Source organism: Toxotes jaculatrix, chromosome 9 (genome assembly GCF_017976425.1).
Source record: "Toxotes jaculatrix isolate fToxJac2 chromosome 9, fToxJac2.pri, whole genome shotgun sequence".
Lineage (NCBI taxonomy): Eukaryota > Metazoa > Chordata > Actinopteri > Toxotidae > Toxotes > Toxotes jaculatrix.
Genome location: NC_054402.1, coordinates 4,301,752 through 4,324,255, shown reverse-complemented (window position 1 = coordinate 4,324,255; position 22,504 = coordinate 4,301,752). Strand labels below are relative to the sequence as shown.

The 22,504-nt window shown below is 39.4% G+C and overlaps 1 protein-coding gene across 5 annotated transcripts in view; it reads right to left on the bottom strand.

Annotated features, from left to right (window-relative positions):
* The window catches only part of ncam1b (neural cell adhesion molecule 1b), a 63,471-nt gene that overhangs the window by 37,191 nt on the left and 3,776 nt on the right, over window positions 1-22,504 (bottom strand). The gene's annotated exons all lie outside the window — the stretch shown is intronic.

Here is a 22,504-nt window from a genome sequence, read left to right as displayed (position 1 = left end):
TAAGAAACATGGCAGCATTATAAGTGACACACTGCTTAAGAATTGAGAAATGCTTGAAACAATTTTAGCACTAAGAAATACAACAATTACTGAAACAAAAAAACACTGGCATTTAAAGTATCCCACAGGTTGATTAGACAATTCCATATTATTTCTTTCCATATTATAGCAGCTACTATATATTCCTTGCCTGTAGGTGGCAAAACCCACATCTTTTCACATAAGTCAATATTTTTACTTTGAAATATTTTTGTTTTGAAAAGAAAATCTGTGGCAGGCAATACCCATGCACATCAAGAAACTGACTATGCCAGTTTTGCCTTGAGCAGCCCCTTTGCCAAAAAGATGGACATTCCCTACTCTTCTTTTGCCTGCGGTCTTCCTGTCGTTTCAAGAGAAATATTAAGAAGGCACTGAAATTATTTAGTTAACATTCAGCCAGTGCTGCGCCTCCAACTTACCGAGAGAGAAATTATATTTAAGACACTTTGGAAGACTTTTAGAAATCAAGCTCTCTGGTAAGATAAATGTGGTGCACCTCTCAGTGACAGCCTGCAGTCCATCACAGACCAGATGAAGAAAAAAACTATTTCTGTTATTTGACACAGACAGAGGTATGGCCTGAAACACTTCCGCGCTTAATTAGAACAAAGCTTCACTTGTTTCCTGTGGAATCTCCCAAGGGGGCAGTCAAGAGTTCCAGTGGTTGACTAAGAAGTGTGACTAAATGTGGCCCAAAATCCCACTCTATATTATGCATGAGCAAGAATGTGGGAATATGTATGGAAAGAAGATGTGTCTAGTGAAGATGGACTGGAGTAAACAGACAAAATGTTTTCTTGAATGGAAACACATGAAGAGAACAAGAAAAGACCGATTTACTTTGGTCACATCTGTTTCAGCAGATCCTAACATTTCCTTAAATGTGAAAATGTAAAGACAATTTAATATTTCAATTACAATACAGTCAAAGGTTAAGGAACATTTCAAATCCCTTTATTAACTGATGTATTCTGTGCTTTTGTGTTTCCTCCCTAATTGAGAAAACTTAACAGAAGAGCAGTGCATTATATTTAATTAGATGCATGACAGTTATTCAGCTGTTTGAAAGTTTTATTTTGAAATGAGCAAAACTGTTTCATTTGTCAGCAGGATTTGATGTTCAAAGTGAAAGAACATGAAAACCAAACATCAAAACCCCACGCATTTTATTTTCATATGAGCTACAAACTACAACAATGTTATGTTAATTTTATGGATAATGATTTTATTTTAATTGGGCTGAGGAAATAAGTACGGTTGGTATTCATTTAGGCAAACAAACAGGCAACTAATTTGCAGCAGAGGCATGTTGATGATTATTCACGTCAAGTGAAGTTTATTTGTACAGCCTATTATCACATTCAGTGTGTGAAAGAACTTTGTATCAGTAATGGATTTCAAACCACAAAAAAATCCTCAACAACATACTACGCACACAAAAACAATGGCTGAAGCCAGAACAGAAAGTGGTAAAAAGAAACACAACATTAGACCACAATTAAAAAGTAGAAAAACTACAGGTTCAGGACAAATGTCATAAACCCATTATAAGAAGTCCAATAAAGTAAAAGGGTCCAATGAATATCAAATGAAATAACCCCCATTATATAAAGTCATTGAACTACTGTTCAGACACTTATTCCCTTTGACACATTTGCTGGGAAGAGAGCAATCAAAAATGAAAAAAGATTACTAGCTCAGGATTTGCTGTATACTCTGTAAAATGTCAGAGCAATGCAGAGGCTGCAGAATCATGCAGAAATACACTGAATTCTTACCACAGTATTGCATTTGAGGAGCAAATTAAGTGCACAAGTACAAAGGCCTCTTTTTATAATACAATAAAATCTAACAATACCAAAAACTGCAGCTTCCAAAACAACCATAAAGCTGAATTAACACATAACTAAAACAGCTTAAACCAAAACATAACATTATAACATAAACATGAGCGATATTGCAGGACTATTGAATTAAACTGTATTAGTCTCTAGAGTATAATCCCAATATAAATGGCTAAGAAAAATGGAGAACAGGTACATGAGCCACTTATGAGAAAAAAAAAACCCTATAAAGATAAGTAATGTAAGCTTAGCCGAAAGACATCAGAAACTCTCATCTAACTGGATCAATCATGCGCATTGAATAAATGTCATGTAGTCAAAAAGCAGAGAGCCAGATTGTAAAAGCTGTCAGTATATTTTCCTATATTAAAACCAACAATGCAAAACCGTTCTCATATCTTCCAAAGCAAGCTGACATTCAGAAGGATGAAGGTCCCATAGGAATTTCCATCACATGATCTCCCATCCTCCTCCTCTTCTAAACTAAATGTTCTTCTCCTTATTCTGTAGGATATTAGAATGACAACATAAACACACCTGCACAGCATGAGAGTTTTCCAAGTTAAATTATTCTATAGCCCAAGCACTAATTGTTTCTCTCAGATCGAAGGCAGAGCCTTGGCTCCCCTTCACAGATAGTTATGAACAAGAATACAGGGTAATTGCTCTCCAGCCAACAGCTCACTTTTCATATATTAAAGAGGCTAACGAGCTACTGCAGCTCAAGTCCATTTAAAGGGCAAAAAACTATTTCAAAGCAGGGGTGGCGAAATTACAAGACACAACTGTGTGTCTAAGAAACTTAATCAGAATGTGAATCCCTAGTGCCCGATCCATTTTAAACCCAAGCAGGGCTGTGACTGCATGGGGATCTCCACATAATAAAGTTAAAGGAGCATGCACTGTAGACAAGAGAAGATTACATTAATGAGAATCACACATACACTACTTCTAGTGCTAATTCATTAGACTTCAAACATGAACAGTTTACTGATATATGTAATACTATGTTGATACTGTTAATCCATTACTTTGCTTTATGAACAAGTAACCCATCAGCTTCACCTAGTTAGTGTTAATACCAAATGTGAGCATGCTAACATGCTTAACTAAGATGGTGAACATGGTAAACATTACACCTGTTAAACATCAGCATGTTAGCATTGTTATTGTGAGTGTGTTAGCATGTTCATGTTAGCATTTAGCTCAACACGCTGTGCGAGATACAGCCTCATGGAGCTGCCAACTGGACTGTGGAATCCTGATCTTATTGCTTGCTTAATTTTGGTGTAATTGATGTCCCATATGCCAGTCAGTATCAAGGGTGTGTCAGTAATCCACTGAGAGATAAAAAAAAAATAATAATAAACATTTAAATTGTATGTGAATGCACGCATGTGTTCTTTCGTGCCCTATTACAAACCCAGCCATCAAACAGCACCGTTACTTCTCTGAACTGCTAATCATTGGACACAAACTCTTAAACCTACCGTGAACTCTGCACACCTTGAGTTCTGTTAAAGAAGATTCAAAGTATGACTGTTAAGTATTAACACTGGAACAAGAACTTAAAAATAAGTAGAAAGGAAGATGGCCCCGAGAGCATCACAAGGTGCTATGTACCACTAATTGGCTAACCTAACCTTAGGCTCATAAATCTTGCATACAAGCAGGAAATACATGCCCGAATGTGCGGTTTCCTAGCTGTTAAGGCCCTCAACACAAGAGTGGTGGAGAGACCTACAGAGAAATAAACAATTCAAGTATGTAAGGGTGGCCTAGTTCTGGGAAAACACGCAATCTCCCTGCAGTTAAACTTGACATTCATATTAAACGCGTCTTCAGACTGAGGCTCTTCATCCAAAAACAGTTTAACAAAAACTGAACTAAAATGAAAAAATTCACTTCCTTTCCCATCGAATTCTCTATCGACTATCTACAATACAATAGACAAAAGCAGAAATGTGAAGCTACAGTGCAAAGCCATCCTGTCACTTCAGATACACGGACAAAAGACAGAGTCGAATTTTCCACCAACAATCTAATGTCAGAGATACTGACCACAAACATTCAAAGACAAGCTATAGCTCTACCTCAGGGTAGCTTTAGATTGAATTTCACTTCACTCATTTCTTAAGACTGAAGAGAAATAAGTCAAGAAACAAAGACATACTGACAAAAACCAAGCAGGATAATTAGATTTAACAATCTCTGCCTTCAAGACATTGCCAATTATGGATGCAGAACATGGTTGGAACCCAAAGAACAGCTGCCAACAAATGGATGAAGAATGCCGGTCTGTCCCAAAATCTGAGCAGCAAATTAAGTCTTATTTACAATAGCACCATGTGTTCAGGCTGAAATAAACTTGACAGATGACATACTGCATGAGCAGAGAATGATGGTCTATCTAAATTTTACCACAGTACCAATCGAAATACCAAGAAAACACCAGCAATAAATCTAAATGTTGGTCAGTTTTTCTGCGTCCACACAGGAAAGCACAAGGCAAATCTGAATGCAACACGGGAACTCTGGCTCTGACATTAGCAGTTCATTTGTGATGTAACATTTAGTCTAGCTGTGAGCAATGTCATACTTGGATGCAGGCTGATCACGAGCGTAGGAGACAGCTTGCAGTGTCAATAATTCATGCCTCTATAGGTCATCAATGAAAGCACGGCGTTTGTAATCTTCAAGAAATCTCATTAAATTTACAGCAACAGGGAGAAAAATACTATATTAACAAACCGCTGGAGTCTTTTGTTTCTATTTAAGGGTCGTGTCCATGCTTTCTTCAGCACAGCCATGAGGCATTGTACTACTTAATACCAGCACATGCACATGCTTGCACGTGTATGGGTGTGTTTGTGTCTGTGTAATGGCGGTGGAAGGGGGTTATTTCATGAATGAAAATGATGTACATTGATGTCCTTGAGCTACAGCAATCAGTGGTTGCAGTTGGAGGTCCTTAAATAGTCTCACGTAGTCTAAACCCATCCTTTCTAGCTTGGGTTGTATCTCAAATTTATGTTACCCACAGGAATACACTGACTTTTCCACAGTTATGTTGGAGGTAACTGATAAGATATGAGGAGCAAGGACACCATATAGATGAGAATTTATGCAGAGCCTGGCCCCTTTCCTCTAGCCTCTGTAGTTATCTCAGAACAACACCTCGGGTGCTGCAACCTGTGCTATTGGATGTTGTAGTAAGCCTTAACCCAAGCCGTGACTCGCTTCACTTGCCGTGTGGGATTATGCTCATTATCTATTCTGCCAACGTAAAGCACACACACACACACACACACACACACACAGAAAACCATTTAAACTTTAAGCCTGCCAAATTGACAGTCACTGTCTTAGCTCAACTATCTGCAATCAAAAATAAAGAAAAGAATCTGATCTGTCCTTCAAATGAAAGGTCCACTCTAAAAAAATTCTAATTAACATATATTTACATTCCTCCCAGCATAACGGCAGACAAACTATAACCTTTAAAAAGCAAAACACTGTACTGTATTTATTTACTGCATTACCAGCTTTCAGTTTCACACAGTTTTACAGACTGCTGAGATGAAATAGTGTGTACCAAGATGAATGAAGACTGAGCCGTTTTAACATGAGCACGCACGCACACGCACATACACACACACACAGAGCAACATGAACATGTGACACTATTTCAATGTCAAACACCCTTTAACTGGTAGCGTCTGAACTGCCGGAAAGAAAATCATTTTAGAGTTTAGATGTCTGCAAGAATGAAGTGCCTCTGCCTCAGTTATAGTGCCAGTGTGTTTGTAATGTATTGCGCAGAGAGACTGACTCACAATATATCATAATATATCACGACGATGATGATTTGTCCCACTCCTGCAGGCTAAGAAAAGCTGCCATAAACTCACCCACTTAGACCAATTTATGGTGTTGATTCATTATTACAAACACAAAACTCAAAACACATATTTGTCACTGGAGCAAGCTTGCCCCAAGTTTGTTCCTGAAAATACTTGTATTCAAATCACAATAAATTACTTACAAGTGGTGGGTAACTGTGGAATTACAGTAAAATCAATGACTGTTGTCATTAGCAAGTAATCTGCTGATTATTGTTTGGATTAATTGTTTTGGTCTGTAAAACGTCAAATAATTCTGAAAAATGAACATTAAATGAACATAATTTTTCAGAGTCCAGGGCGATGTCTTCAAATAGCTTTCTGTCTATCAAAATAGTTGCAGACTTATTTCATTTTTTTAATTTTGATCAACCAATCAACTAATCGTTTCAGCTCTAATTAGAATATACGTAACTTGTTCTTTGAAAAGGGGTCTGGTTTATTCTGCAGCAGACAGCCATGTACATCCAGTGTTTTAGTACACAAAACATACACATTTTGATTCTCGGTGAAAACCAGCAAAAAGAAAATCTGCGTATTACTAGAAACACAGCATTGAGGTGACTGTCTTAAAGTGACAATGCATACCCAGACTGAGAGTATCCAGTACTTACTAGTTTTGAGGAACCAGTGAGTATTTGCTTGCTGCTCATGTCTCTCAACCACAGTTATACTCACTTCTACCAGTTGCTATGGAAACGTGTTTTCCGGCTCCCCTCTCCCCACATTTTGACATCACTGCTCGCTCTCTCTCTCTCTCTCTCTCTCTCTCTCTCTCTCTCTCTCTCTCTCTCTCTCTCTCTCTCTCTCTCTCTCTCTCTCTCTCTCTCTTATGGCTGTCTGATTGGATGCAGCAGTGCAGCCTCTGAGGAGTGACTATTTACACTAAAGAGGTTTTCAAAACACAGCGCACAACTTCAGCTGATCACCATGACTGCTTTTGGTGGGTGGAGCATTGGTGGCATGATGCTTCGACGTCTGTACCACTTAACCAAATACTATAAATACATACATACATGCATACATACATACTATAAGTACACGAAAGCTATGAATTCAGCCCTGTGTACAATATGATTCAATGAAACCACATGATGTTTAAAGAGCAAATTTTAACAATTCATTTGAGGCTCAGCTGGTGCTTCCCTTATTATAGCCTCAAGCTGAGGTGTCAGTATCTGCCAGGCTTTAGACACTTGGGGCATTTCATTTGTGCATTACTTTTTAACCATGGTGAGACTGCATAACAGTTTGCCAGGAGCTTACAGTAAATCTGTGCTTTTAGCTTTATAAGAAACGGTTACGAGCCTACAACGAATCACTATTACAGCGGCACTGCATGGTTCTTAATTATACCTATTTCAAAGCTTTCAGCCCAAATTACTCTTGTAAAGCCTAAATCTTAAGCCCAAATCTTTTTTCTGTGGCATCTACACCACTCAAAGAGACTTACAACATAATTCATATGCACTTAAATCCTTTTTATAAGTTATAAATTAATATATTCCGCAATCACAATCAGCAGTTAACAGGATTTATTTCATGGCAGCAGAATGTTGCATGTAAAAAAAAAAAAATGAGGGCGTAAAATATCACTTGAAATACTGACGTAATGGTCATATTTATGAGTTACATAATAGGGCAGTGCACATTAGAATAAGAGGCCGAGGCAGCAGAAGCTGCCACAGTGGAGGTGATTCAGACTCCTGTCTGTTGTTGGAGAGTGGCCATTTGAAAAGTGTTTGGCTGTAATATTGAATTATCATAAAATATGTCATACTTTATGCCATATTACCTTTATCATTTTGTCATAAGCCAAATGGATTGTCTCAGTCCAATATACTGTAGCCTGATGTACATCACAATGGAGAAGAGGGTTAAATAAAATAATTCTACAAAGAAATATACATCAAAACACATCATTTGAAACAGCTAACAGCTAATTCATATCGTAACTTCTATTAAAAACTTTCCTGACAGCATTTTTTAAATCTTAAATCTGTAATTTTCTAATGGAAGAAACGGATGTTGATCTGAATTGGAAACTACAAAACACGATTTTGATGAATTTAAACACAAACGTAGTGTGATGCTTCGCTTCAGTGTCCTGGCTTGGTTCTGAGCAGGATTTATTCACACTGTCAACAAGGACAGATGTTGTCTTACAAACAATAGCATGCGGACTAGAGCTGAAACAATCAGTCCTCTCATCAATAAGCTGAACAACAGAAAATTGATCTGCAACCATACTGATAGGCTATTGCTCCATTTCTTTTGTCTTACATGATAGTAAACCAAATGACTGATGAATTTTTGACTTCTGATTGGACAAAACAAGCATACCCTCTATAGTTTGTTATTTTCTGTAGAACAGAAGTCACCTGATCTTGAGAGATTCACATCCTGAAATTTTAATTATGGTAGTTGTCCCCCAAGGGTGGGGAGCTTCAATATGCATCACTTGAGTCTTGTTACAAAGCAATATTGTATTCACAAGCTAAATTCATATTAGGGAAGATGTTCTTCCAGTCTATGCAGTCTGGCTGCACCTCTCTGCCAGACTTGGCACTTTCAACCACATTTTTACAGACTAAGTATAAAGTCTACAGTATAAACAGGGTGCAGTATAAAAAGTGACAACGTGCATTTAACTTGAGATTATTATGCTGGTGAAGTAATATTGCTCTGCAAATGTGGTATAATATTGCACTAGAGAAGGAGACATTACTACTGATGCACATGGGTGTTTTGTTAAAATAGGGGGGTTTCCTCCATTCTTAAAAAAAAAAAAAAAAAATGCCACACAAGCACTGTCTTATAAAAAATAAACAAGCCTTCATCCACATGAAAACGCAAAAACACTCTATCAAGAGTAAGCCAAACCAACAGACAGTGATATAAGCGTGACTGTAAAGTCACGTTGGCCAATCAGAAGCCTGAAAAAAAAATTTCTCTGTAGTGCATTCTGCCGCACCTATTCCTCAATATAGAGGAAGGGTAAATGTACATTTATGTGTAAACATGTACAAAATACTGTTAGCAAGGTTAACACCAGCACTATTTTGGCTACACCCACAAGTGCGCAAAATCGACTGCATATTACCAAGATAACAGCAGACACTCTGACGTCACAGGCCAAAATGTCAATACCGAAAACTGAGTGTCTGAATATCTTCACCCGGGAAGGAGTTTTGCTAACGGTCTGTCTTCAGTGACCTAAAACACAATTTATGTGTGGACGAAACATATTAGAAAAGGCTATTCAAAAAAACACCTGTGAACATGTGGACCAGGCCTGAAATTAACAATAAATGCAAAGCACGTATAACATTTTGGGTACTTTGACATGGTGATATAAGATCTTTTAAATAACATCATGACTCAAAGTGGAGCCAAAATACGAGTTAGAATGAACTCTCTCTAACAGTTATATGCCTCTCTGAGCTACATTCCTCTTTCTCTCTTAGTGGAAGATAAGCCGTGACTCAATGAGCTATGGTGCACTCCACTTCAGCGGCCAACAGAATTCACCCTCATTCAGGCAATTTAGTGTGAGTGCCCCTCAGCATCTGCCTCAGCTGTGCACCACACAACAAAGGCCCAGGGAGGCGGAGAGCTGAGCGTCTGTGGCCCATCATGCCATGCTGTGTACTGCTGTAATGAGTCAGTATTTAGAAGGCTGAAAACAAGGCCAGAAGAAGATGCAGACACTGTGCTGGTAGGGACAAAATATAGGGAAGAGAGAGCTGGAAAAATAGCAGGAAAGAGATTAATTGTGGTTTATTAAATAATTCTGACAATTCTGTGAACACAAAACAAAACTACCACAGTCCCAGGACAAACATGTTTTGTCACTTCCAAGAGACAGTTATGTGATGCTGAGAAATAATAATAACGCCAAAAATCCCAGTTTGATTTTCATCCAGCCCGGGGCTCCAGTAGAGCTGTGCAACCTGTGCAAGAACTAAGAGAGAGCAAGCCTGTCACCATGTCTAAAAAAGACATGAATAATCAGTGAAATGGAAAAATTCTTGCAGACTGAATTCTGAGGACTGCAAAGATTTTTTTTTAATTTTTTACTTCAGCTCGAATCATGTGTGGCAACTACATACAATAACAGGGAGTCTGTGTGGCATGCACAATGACTGAAACGTTAACATCTCTGCGAACACAATGAATCACCACAGTCTGTCGCAAAATAACACTCATTCTTCCACATTAATCATTACAGTGGTTCTCCGGTGGCTTCCCTGTTAGTGCTAGTCACGACACACTCCCATGAAAAAAAACCCACAAAGCAGCGGCCCTGTTTGATACCAGTGAGAAAGCCATTAAGGTTTAGCAAAATATAATAAACTAATGCTGTGCTAAGTGGACAGATTTTCATGCATCTCTAATTATTACTGTAACAACAAAGGGGCAAAAAACATGGAGACAGTGAGGGCAGGAGGGCAGGAGGGAGGGAGCCACAATGACCACTCAGCCACAAGCTGCCTGGGACTACACAGAACCCCGAAGCCTGGCACATGCACACAGCTCTCTCTGTGAGTCCATTCAGAAGGCAGACAAGCTGGGACGAGCCGGATAAGCCTGCCTGTGACTCCACCAGGAAGAGGATCAATAGGAGGGAATGCACCATTTCAGATACAGGCAGACAGAGCCAGGGGCAGGGCAGAGAGGCAGAGCAGCACTTGAGTACTCATTATGTTGTGTAGGATGACACAGTGTGTGCAGCCACTTCTGGAGTCATCTATGAATGGAGGAAGACGATTGCAGACCCATTAGAGATTAGGGCAGACCACACAGTAATTGGATTAAAGCGCTAATGAAAAAAATGGCGTGAGCGTGTCTCCATCAAGGTTACAGAGCTAAGGAAGATAATAGCATGAACGCGTTGATACCAGGCAGAGAAACCAGTCGACAGAAGCCCAAACCTATCCTGACTGGAGAAATGTTGGACAATTTTCACCATGGCCATTTCTTTCCCCTCCCTCGCTGGCATGGAAACAGTTGGCTGCAGTTGAGCATTTGGACATCACCCACCAGCAGTCAATCACATACTGATGTCCCGCCTCCCATACTAACAGAGTCTGAAATTAACACCTGCCAAGTATCAAATGCCAGTAAAATTTGTCATTGCCAGTAAATAAACAAGGGTCACCCACCATGACGGCCAAGATGATGATGCCTCAGCTGGTCCTTTCCTGTCCTCAGATTATGTCCCTGCTGACCACCGTACACTTTCTCTAACCGTGAGCCAATCAAATCAAAGCAAAACAGTGGCTGTGCATCAGACAGCCTTCAGAATAACTGCCTCTTACGCTGGCTCGACAAAAAACTGCTCAACTGTTATTTCCCAGTTGGCCGAATGGTTATCCAAACTAACACCGGTTTAAAGATAATCACATACAAAGAGACAGAATGATAGAAACAGAGAGAAAAGACCAAGAGTAAGAAAAGATCCATTTTAGAAGTAAGTGACCAAGTCCCATTAAGTCTCATCTCTTTATTGAATTTTTCACAATGTTCCTGACTTAATACAGATGATGAAACAGCACTGAAAACAAGCAGGCTGTTACAGCTCAGTCTCATCAAACAGATAAATTGTGAAACAATGAAAGAGCAACCCTGAGGAGTACTGTAGAAGGTGACGTCCTCTGTATGATCAGTGAAACTCTAATACAGGTGAACGATTTTTTTGATTCTCATTTAATATTGATATCACCTTGCATAGCAAGTAAAGGAAAATTATACATGTTGGGCTCTTCTGATGCCAGTGTACAAGTGTTTTGTTTTACAGTGCTTTGTAGAGGACTTGACTTGACTTTAAAGAAAAGCATTACTTCAGTTTTGGTCTGTGTATGACATGCATTTTACCATTTTATTTTTATACATTTTCTCTTCTGCTAGTTTAAGGAATAATTAGAGAAGCACACAACAACCCAAGCTGAATACTGAGACTATTATTTAAGTCAGATGTAATTTAAAAACACCAAAATAATAACCAAGTGCTCATTGTGTGCAGGTGGCCAGTTTCCCTGTAAAGAAATTAACCCACTAATCCCACCTCACAGACTGAGGAATGTGCTGCATATTTGCTACATATACATAGGATCTCTTGCCATCTAACTAACCAGACGACCGCCACTGAAATGCCTTCAGTCCAGCTCATCTTTCTGACGTGTACGTGCAGAGCATCTCCCTGCAGGAAAATCAGCCTCTTGCTACGCATATCAGAATAAAACCCTTTGATCGTAAAACAAGAGTCATCTATGCTCCACTAAGGAGCTCATTTGTTTTATCCTATTTAAAATTAGAAATACTTTAGAAGTCCCTGTGTGGTAATTTGTCCTTTGAATGTGACCCATCCTATCTATTTAGGAAGACTGGGCAACCCCATTACCGTGCCTGGAAACAGCTGCATTTCTGAGGGCAGCACACTATTCAGGGGCGAAAGCAGGAGTATCCTAATAACTAATGTTCATGTCTTTGGGGTTGGAAACCCAGAGGAAATCCAGTGGCAGAACAAAAAAAACTCTAGGCTTTTTACTATAAAGCAACATTGCTAACCACATTCACATCAAGAAAACTCTTAAGAGTACGGAGCCGAATGTATGTGTAGCTGGAAATACTCATAAAAATGGTCCGATTTCAAATTCTGTGATTATCTTTGCCAGATTTATCACGTTAACAGCATATTGCTTTTGCTATTTGTACTCAGGGTCATGTTTTAAATTCTCTTCTCAGACTCTTCATGTCAAAGACTTTCAATAAAGAACGTCAGATTTCCTTGATCGGTGGGAAATGCCTTTCTGACAAGGGCATGCTTGGTACTCCAGTAGCACATCCGTGTTATTCAAGGCCATCCGTGATGTACCTCATTAATCCATGCCACATCTAATTGTGCTAAGCCATAACAGCCAGCCATTTGCATTCTTAAGCAACAGTGCTATGCGCTTCCAAAATTTTTCCAGTTGCCAATTAATCAGAGGCTAGATGAGGATGCTTAATGGCAGTAAAGTTTTTCTTTTTTTCTTTTATCTCTTTCTTTTTAAGATAAAACTGTGCAGCCTGCTGCGCATATCGATAATGTTCGGTTTGGCATTTTTGTGAGTAGGCGAAGAAACACCTCAGATTCAGATGCACACATCTATGGGCAATTTAGTGTTTACAAAATGGAGTCTTTGAATTGTGGAGAGAAAAACCACAGCACCCAAAGGAAACCCTGGCAGGTGGGTTGCCAATGTGTGCAAAATATCCAATGTACTGTACGTGAGGCTTGAGGAGGATAAGGTTTAAGCAGAAGGGCATCCAAGGTAAGTCATAGTCAGTCGACCATAAGAAGTTTTCCTGCTTTGTGTTATCTTTCACTCAGCCATAACACAAATGTTGTGATTCAATCATTTAGCACTTCTGGTGAGACAACAAATTCATACTCTGACCAGACGAGCAATGACTCATAAACAACCTGTTACTACACCTGCTAAGTAAATCTGTTCATGTTTACTGTTAGCACAGAATGTCAGGTTTTCCTCTCGCAACATGTCCTATGCACACAGAAATATTTAGTATTGAAGTTAGCTGCGGCACATAGTTAGCTGCTTGAAAGAACAACAAAAGAAGACTTTCACTAGGAAAACCCTGTTTTGGTTTGATTAAAAACACCAATTGTGAAGCTGGATCCTGCACTCCTCTCATGTCCCTGATATAGCTGTCAGTGCAAAAGAGCAAGGAAAGCCCAAGGTTGTGTTTTGCATTCTCTGAGACAGACTGACTAGGCGTGGTCTGTCTTCACAACAGCTCCACTGAGGGCGACAGATGGCACAGAGGCACCTTATGACACAACATGAGCTTCCACACACACACACCTTGTTGGCCAATCAGAGGCTGGACTGTAAAAATAGACACTGGGACAGGGCTAGCCTCCAGAGAGTTGACTACTTTATTTCTCTGGGCTAGAATCTCCGGAGACATCTACAGAGAGAGAGAAGACTATCGCCATTAATCTGGGCACTTAAAAACAGAGCTGTGATGAATTAGAGTGGGGCAATGCCTTTTTTCTGATTTTGCCTGCTCATTACACATTTAATACACGACAGTTTCAGCTAAGTGGCCTGGACTGATTTCATTACCTGTGGGCATACATGGATTTGAGGGTCATGTATATCTTTAATGGTTTTTCCAGTAAATACACCTTGATAGCAGAAAATAAGGTACACATGCTGATGATATGCATATCCATTTCCACGTAATCACTGCAATGGCCATGATTTGTTATCAGCCGCGACACCATGGCTGGTACTGTTTGCAGCTTTTGAGTCTGTGTGTGTGTGTGTGTCATCATGGCAAAATGTGGTCCTGGAGACACCTACTGTAGCGGAAACTACCCCAGAGACAGTTTTGAGTAATTTGGCAGGTGTTTGTCTGTGTGTGTGTGTGATGACAGATTTTATCACCTCGATATCATAACTGTGCAAGATGCTGTCACAAAACAGGTATGTACATGAGTTCTAAGCAGGGTGTGGTCTGACCCATGGGTACTCATGTAATAATGTAGTAATCACTACTGAGTACTCATCGGTCAGGATGTTTATGACGGGCATCACGGGTGGTGTGATCCCAGTTCAAGATGATCTCTAGATATTGATGGTTATTGATGGTCTTTTAGTTTAGTTTTGACCTTCAGATAATAACAAACAGCCAAGCCAGCTGATGTTACAGATCACTTCAAATTTATTCAGTCTGAGGTAGGGCCAGGGCAATATGCACTGCATGTTTGAGCTACAGTTCATTGAGCGTTCTGTCACAAATCCTGTGAGCTGGAATAAATCTGCCAGGAGCAAAACACTTGTGAAATCTAGAATTCAGAAATTCAAGTCTGCCAGGGTTCATTCAGTGCAAGTTTTCATTTATCTTCCATCTGTACATAAGGTCTAAAACACAGATTGATAAAGAGGCAATATCATAAGCAACATAAGGTAGTACAATTATGTAAGTAGAGCTGCGATAATTAGTCAATTAATCGATCAACATAAAACTAATCAATAACTATTACAGGAAAAATGAAGACCATTCTGGTTTGTTATCCAGATCTTAATTTTATTATGTTTTCTTTTTTGGTGGATTTTTTTTTTGATAGAGATATGACAGGAAACATTTTTAAATTTAAATCTTTAGAATGGTCTTTTATCTGACACGTGTCCAGTTCCCACTTGAATGTATTATTTCTCTGAAGGACAGACATTTACCACAAAACAAGGCCCTAAAAAGTCACAGGAAGTTAAGAAATCAGTCTGTATTAAAATTTCTGAAACAACAGTTTGACCTTGACATAACTGAATCCCCGACATTACCATTTTTCTACAATCATTCATGAACAAAATTGCAAAAAAAAGTATAACAGCAGTTTTAAAACCACTAATATTTAATCAAGCCATCACATTCAATTTGCAACAAGTGTGGAGTCTCCTTTGGGAGGTCATATGTGTAATGTCTCTGTGAAAACACATTATTTCACTCCACCTCTGATTTCATGTCTAACCCAGGAATTTTATTACTGCAACTCAAAGTGAAGAGGTAGCCTGTGGCTGCACTTTTTTCATCCTTACCAGTCTGCAGATAGTTCTCTGCAGGTGCAAGTCTCCTGATGGCAACAGACACACAGTCTCAGACTACAATAGGTTCACATGAACAGACTGACTTAAAAACCTTGGCGCAATTATTCGGTTTAAATAAACAGCATGAATTTCACCTCTGTGTGTTTGTCACTTGTTTAGGGCAACACCTCTCCTCTGGTTATTTAAACAAGATCTCTTTGAGACACTAGCAAACCAACCACGGTTGCCTCAGCTCACAGCATGCTAGCATTGTGGGAAAATGTGTCACCTCATCATTGAATAAATATCCAGAACCTAGGGCAATACAGCAGCTTCAAAATGGAGCCCTCCAATCATTAGGTCTCAAGTTGCAAAAGGATTTCAACACTGCATTCCTCCAGGCTAATTTTCTAATTAAGTTCTATGAGAAAATTAGCTTGAAAACAGAGTTGCATGTTTTGCATAACACATCACAATGCCATGATTTGGACAGATGCTGTGGATACTGCAGTCCAATTTAAAATTAAAATGCTTATTTTGTACTTTTTTTTGGTGCATGATATAATGGCCGCTATGTTCAACTCAACTCAAGTAACCACAGGTGTACTCTAGTCAAGTTTTAGACACACCTCAAGGCTAAGAAAAGCAAACAAACAAACCTGGCCACAATTTAGAGTGCCACAGTCACTGACTGGCAAAAATGGCAATTTTATATATTTAAAATTAAATCAACAACACAATAAAGTGTGCAAAATGTGAAGGGGTCTTAATATTTTCTGAAGAAGGAAATAAACAATTCTAAATAGTTCAAGTGCTGCAATATATCACTCAAACTCATATTGACTCAGATGTCCCATTATATCATGCTACCAGAAACCCTGTGTGAACACAATTTCCAAAACAGCACAGTAAGACAGACGACTGCTAAGAATGCCACAACAGCTGATGTCAAACATCCATAAAGCTCCAGCATGGTGGCTTACATCCCACTCCTGAAACACTGCCCTGACCCTGTTAAGTCAAAATGTGTTTTAACTGTGTTACTGTAGCCACTCAGGCAGAGAAAGCAGCCATGTGCTGTCATGAGGTAGAAAACAGCTCTACACAGGCATGTCCCTTCTCCCTGCTAATGGTGGTTGTTGCGAAGGAATCTCCAGTGGGAGTATGTACACAAGTCACCAGTGTGCCATTGAGAATACAGTGGATGATTACTGTTTGCTAACAGCATAGATGCAGCACAGTAACTGTTCTGGGTTCTTTTTTTAGATCATCTTGCAATGCATTTCTATTAATGTTCCACCAATAAAGAATGCTTTATAAAATGTGTTTTGTTTTTTTCACAACAACTTGCCCCGCACTGGCCTGGTCACTGGGACTGGTGATGCGAGAATGTTTAATTTGCTTCAGAAGGCCTGTCATCTGCCTTTGCACTCTATGGCTTCCATATAAAAGATGCACAATGGGGTTCATGACATATCCGGCTTCTGCTGGCAAAGAGAGCACGACGGCTTTCAGGCAGTGGAAGTCAATGAGTCATACTGAGAGGAGATCCTTCAAGGAGGAGCGTGAGAGACATGGTTAAAAAAAAAAAAAAAAAAGAAGAAGGGAGAGAACAAGAAACAGACAAGCAGACAAGATACCAAATATACAGTGCACAAAAAAAGTTCTGTTCAGAGAAATGGCACTGTAGTATAACGTTTTATTTGGATATTTCATTTTCATTCTGCTCCTTTGTGATACGCTGGAACCTTTTTTTATGTTCTCATTTTCAATTTCACACTTTCTTAACTGGGAACGGGTTTCATTAAGATTTTAGTAATCAATAATTAGAGGCAGTATTACTATACCGGTAGCACTACCAATACTGCCTCTAAAGACTTAAACCCAAAGGACTGTCTGTTTTATTCAATCAGTCTTTCAATCAATCTCACTCCAATCCTGACTACTCAATTAAATATGAGATTTGCCCTATCAGTTGTCTCGGGGGTGAAGAATTCTTCTCTAACTCATCTGCTGCTTTTTATCTACACCTAGTGCTTTGTGATCAATTTAGATTGAGTAAATGAAAACAATGAAGCATTATGGCTTTTACCTGTATTAAACAGTTCAGGTCATACTGCGTGTGATCATGATATTAGCAATTCTGTAATTAATAATCATAATATTTAATAACAAGGATTATCATTTTTGCTGTAACTGTGTTACCTAAGATAATTACATTTTTAATTTATAAGAGTAATTTGTTCAGTCAGCCAAATCAGGTAGACAGAGCACATTTATAAAATCAAATATGTAATAATGTAGTTGTGATTTTTTTTTTTTTCTCACTTTTCTTCCAAATACCGAGTGTACAGTGTCCAGTGTGCCCCCCCCCCCCCCCCCCGCTCACCTAAAATGTTCTGTTCTGCTCTCATGGTTTTCAGCAGGGAGCATTGGTGCACTCATAGATGGTTCAAAGGGACATTTCACAGCCTGGATTTAAATTCACCAACATCTTTGTCAGTTACTGCAGCCAGATTTGTGCAAGGTGGCGAAGCTTTAGAGGAACTAAGGCGTGTTGAGCATGCAGAGCAACAGCCTGAGAGATCTGTCAATCAAAACTAAGAAATCCCACCTTTCAGTCAATAACCAAAGCCTGTAACTAAAGGTGAGGGATAAACTGTAAACTGGTCAAAGTTTGACAGCTTTGCACTACATCACAGTTCAGTGAAGCCAAAAACAAACAAAAAACAACATGCCCATGTCTTCAAACACTGCACCTTGATGTCCTGTCTAAGGGTATACACAGTAAAGCTGACAAGTCAAACCTTGTCAGAGTCTAATGTCAGCACTGACATTCAGTCAGTTGCACCTGCATGATTACAGCCCTGCAGGTAACACTGTAACACAAACTCAACACAGTTTTCTCTGGCGTGTTAATTATTAATATAATTATAAATATAATAAATGTATATAAACATACATTGTATTACATAGTTGTGTGAAAAGACGTATTTGCATCAGAGCTCTTGAAAAAAAAAAAAATCACCTTTCTGTTCCACACAAAGGTGAATCTGAGGTTCAACAATAGGCTGGAGCTAATTTCCAGCACCTTGGAATCAGGTTTCAAGAGGGTCTAAACAACACATTACATGGTCGCCGGAAAACATTCCAAAAATGGCGGTGGCGTGCCCGTCCAAGGACACCGTTAGCAAGCCCAACAACAATATCCAAACGGCCTCCAGCCTTTCAGAACAAATCACATCCACCTCCACCACTCTGCCACTGAGGAGTTAACTGTACTACTCCAGTGACCTCTGACTCAGAGATGGACTCTAATCCCCTCGAATCTTCCAGCTACACCTCCTGTCCACTGGATGTGTGTGTGTGTATGTGTGTTTGTGTAGGGTTCAGGAATTCTGCTAAGTCCTAGGTTCAGCTGTTGAAGATATTCTTGCCGGTTAATGTCGGCAATTCAGCGCCTTCAATGAAAGCATCTTAAAATTATACTTTAAAGCCTCCCAAAATTCCTTCCACGCCCAGGCTTTAGTGGTTACATCTGATTGGTTGGGGTGTCTGTCTATGAAAAGGGATGGGGTCTGTGGTAGATGTGTGGTAGATGTCTGGTGAAGCTACTCTGTTGGGGGGGGGGGGGGGGGGGGGTGTCGTGACTCCATGTATTTAAGAGGAAATACGTGGCTAAACACATTCCATTCAGCAGCTACGTACACCTCAGTTTGAAGAGGAGTTGCTGTCAAAATGAGGAAAAAATGGAAAATACGGGGAAAAAAAAAGTTAATGTCACAATGCCATCTGTTACAAGGGCATTAACAACAGCAGTATTTCTCAAAACACTGCAGAGAGCAAGCAGTACCAAGGCAAATGTCAGTAAGAGATGGTCTAATGCGCTTGCCTTTACTCATTCATTATTCATCGGGATCAATGACCACAGGTCTGCATGTGCTGTCCAGATAAAAGAGGTCAAAGTGGAGGTTAAGATCTCAGATTCACTTGTGTCAAAATTACCACCTTGGTGCAATGTTCAGATCTGAATTATAAGAACCCAACAATACCTCTGAACAGCTGATTATTATGATTTTCTTGAGACAATAAAAAAAAACAATAGTGTGTGTATATGTATATATTATAAAGTCATCTACTCTCTGTTTGACAAACTAACCACAGCAATAATTACTAATTAGAAAGAGCTCAGAAGATATTCCTTATTTAACATACTATAGAAACAGTTGATACAAAATTAAAAGTGGTGCCATATTGCCATGTAGGTTTCTTTCTATCTTTGGACATGTCTATTACATAATTCTAGATTACTCTGCTTGAATGAGGATGAAATGAGGTTAATTCCCATTCCCACTGATATCACTTTCTAAACTTTCTTTTCCTTCCAGTCCTCTAAAAATCCTGATACTGAGACATGTTCCCATAAAATATGATCAACTTGAGAATAACTTAACTGATCCCTGAAGCTGTAGGCTAATACAATTATAAAAAGGTGACTATTACATATTATCTTTCCATACGTGGGCAAATTTTCTATGACTAAAGAGCCTTTGATCGAGAGTTAGCAGTTATCTGTGCAAGATTACATATAAAATACTCAAATTCACTGCTTCCCACTGCTATGTATTAGATCAGACAAAACTTTTCACATGTAAAATTGTTAAATGGGTTAAAATATACTTGACTTGCTGTTCAAACACTTCTACAGGCTGTGTAGCCTATCTGTGGGAATCACTGCCATCATTTCAAAGTGGATCCTGCGTGCTGAATGGATCAGAAACAGCTATAGCTGCTACTGCTCCCCTGGAGATGCTGCCGTCTTACTGCGATCTAATTAGAGATTAAAAATAACTGCTTTTTCCCCCTAAATGAGCATCACTTCACTTCTTTAATGATGGAATTTTTTTTTTTTTTTTCATAACAGCAATAATGCATGCCATGACATTGAGTGATACAGTGGTATCTCCAAGTTGCCAGGCAATGACTAAGCCATAGAGGAGTATAATGTTGGAGAGGGTGACACACTATGGTGGCTGCATAAAAAGAAAGCCTAAGGCATAGCAATCCAAATTTTCCCTGCTCTATGCATGGTGATGCATCCTATAGTGTTTCAATAATGAATGCACCATGATGTGCATGGATGCATGAGGAGACACACACACACCGCTACCCTTCACAGTACATAAAAGAAGCTGAGAGCTAAATCCTAGCCAACAGCATATTGCTTTAATACGGTAAGATGAGACACGCACTCATTTTCTTAAATCAGACATACTGTAAGCTTGCTTTCAGCAGATTGAGTTGAGAAGACTCCTCTGTATCTCTTGTAAATTGGGACATGGTTCCTTCCAGCTTGAATAGTGACAAGATGACTGTAAGCTCATTTCCTCTTTCAGAGGCCACACGGGCCACAGACAACACTGTGATGACTTAGTTTGGGTCACAGGAGTGACTGCCTTTCCCTGCTTCTCTCACTGCCAAATAAGACACGAAGAAGCACAGAGAGGGAGCCAGAGGGTGCTCTCAGTTCATAGCAGCCAAAGCAAAAGGGGAAATCGTTCTTTATTTGTAAGTGAACAGCCTAGAGAGAAAAGGTGATACATTTTGCCAAGTGCACCAAACATTTACACAGCTGAGGGTGACTGATTAGGGGAAATCATAACAGGAAAGAAAACAGCCACATTTAAATGGCTAAAACGCCAAACGCCAAAATCTTTTAATAAAAGATAAACCCAGCTCAGACATTACACATAATCGGAACATCTCATGCCGTATTACCGTTACTTGAGTGCTTAAAACATACAATCAGTGTGTCAAGCAGTCCTGCCTATTACTTGCAGATAACTGACACATTACAAAACTGTCACAAAATCTGTGACGCCCTGTCATAGGCTCCTTTTGTTCCACAGAGAAAAAGCTTCAAAGTGGAGTGAAGCCATTTAATGCCTAAAGGTTTGCCAATCTAGGGTTACATGTCCACAGGGATCCCGTGCTCACAGCACTGGCCTCTTTTTTTTTTTTTTTTTGTAATTTGATGAATGACAAGGACACTATGTTCTAATTTCTCTAAAACTCTGAGATCTTAGCATGAGTTTGATTTTTGGAGAAATAAGCATAGTATTAAGCTTGTAGAGGTCCAATCTTCAGCTAAAAAAACAATGTGTCTGATGCAGGTTTTCAATGCGCACACACACAGTAGTAACAAGACACACAACAAGCTCCTCGTCTCCCAGGTCTCTCTGTTGATTGCTGTGAATTGCTGTAAATTAAACCTGATTAATATTAATCCCTAATATAATAACGCAGATCTCACAGGAATGACATTAAGGATGCTCCCACCACAGAAACTAATCACCGAAAAAACAACTACTAAGCCCACAGCCTGTGCCCCTTCTGTGAGCAAACCCTTAGGATAGTATGTTTATGGTCCTCCCACAGTGCTTCACAGGGTCACGTGCACGTGTAATGTCATCTTTTTAGCGTCCTTAGGCAATGCATCTCCTCTCAACTCCCTCAGACCTGGATCTGTCTGATCTACTCCCGTCACCAAAGAGTCAAGTAGTGCTGGCTGGAACAAAACCACAGCCTCTCTTGCTTCTCTTTCCTAATACTGGGAGAAAACCTTAGCATCTGTGAGACTTTTTTAAAATGACGTGCAAAAGATTGGAGAGATTTAAAAGTGAGCCTACAGTCTGATTTATAGGGAAAGGACATTTCACTGTTTTCACTATTTCACAGTTCAGATAACACATGAATCTGTTGAAATTACTAATCTGAATAGATAAAAGACCTAACACATGCGTGGCTGACAGCTGCTTCCTAGAAATTGTCTCCCAGTCCAGTAGTTGTGTTTTTCCATCCTTTCCATTCTGAAACAAATTCTGGTTCAATAAACATCCTCTAAAGCTTAGCAGTAGCTTGTCAGGAGACTCACTGTTCTCGACAGGTTTAGTTATTTGATAAGACAAAACAAAAATAACAGAAAATAGAGGTGAAAAGATTTGGACTTGGTCCCTCCACCTGCTTTGGTGGTATTTCACAAATTCATGTGTTTGTCTGTTATGTATGTGTCTTTAGCGCAATGTTGCAGAATGCTGCTTGACACTCAAAGGCCAGTTTG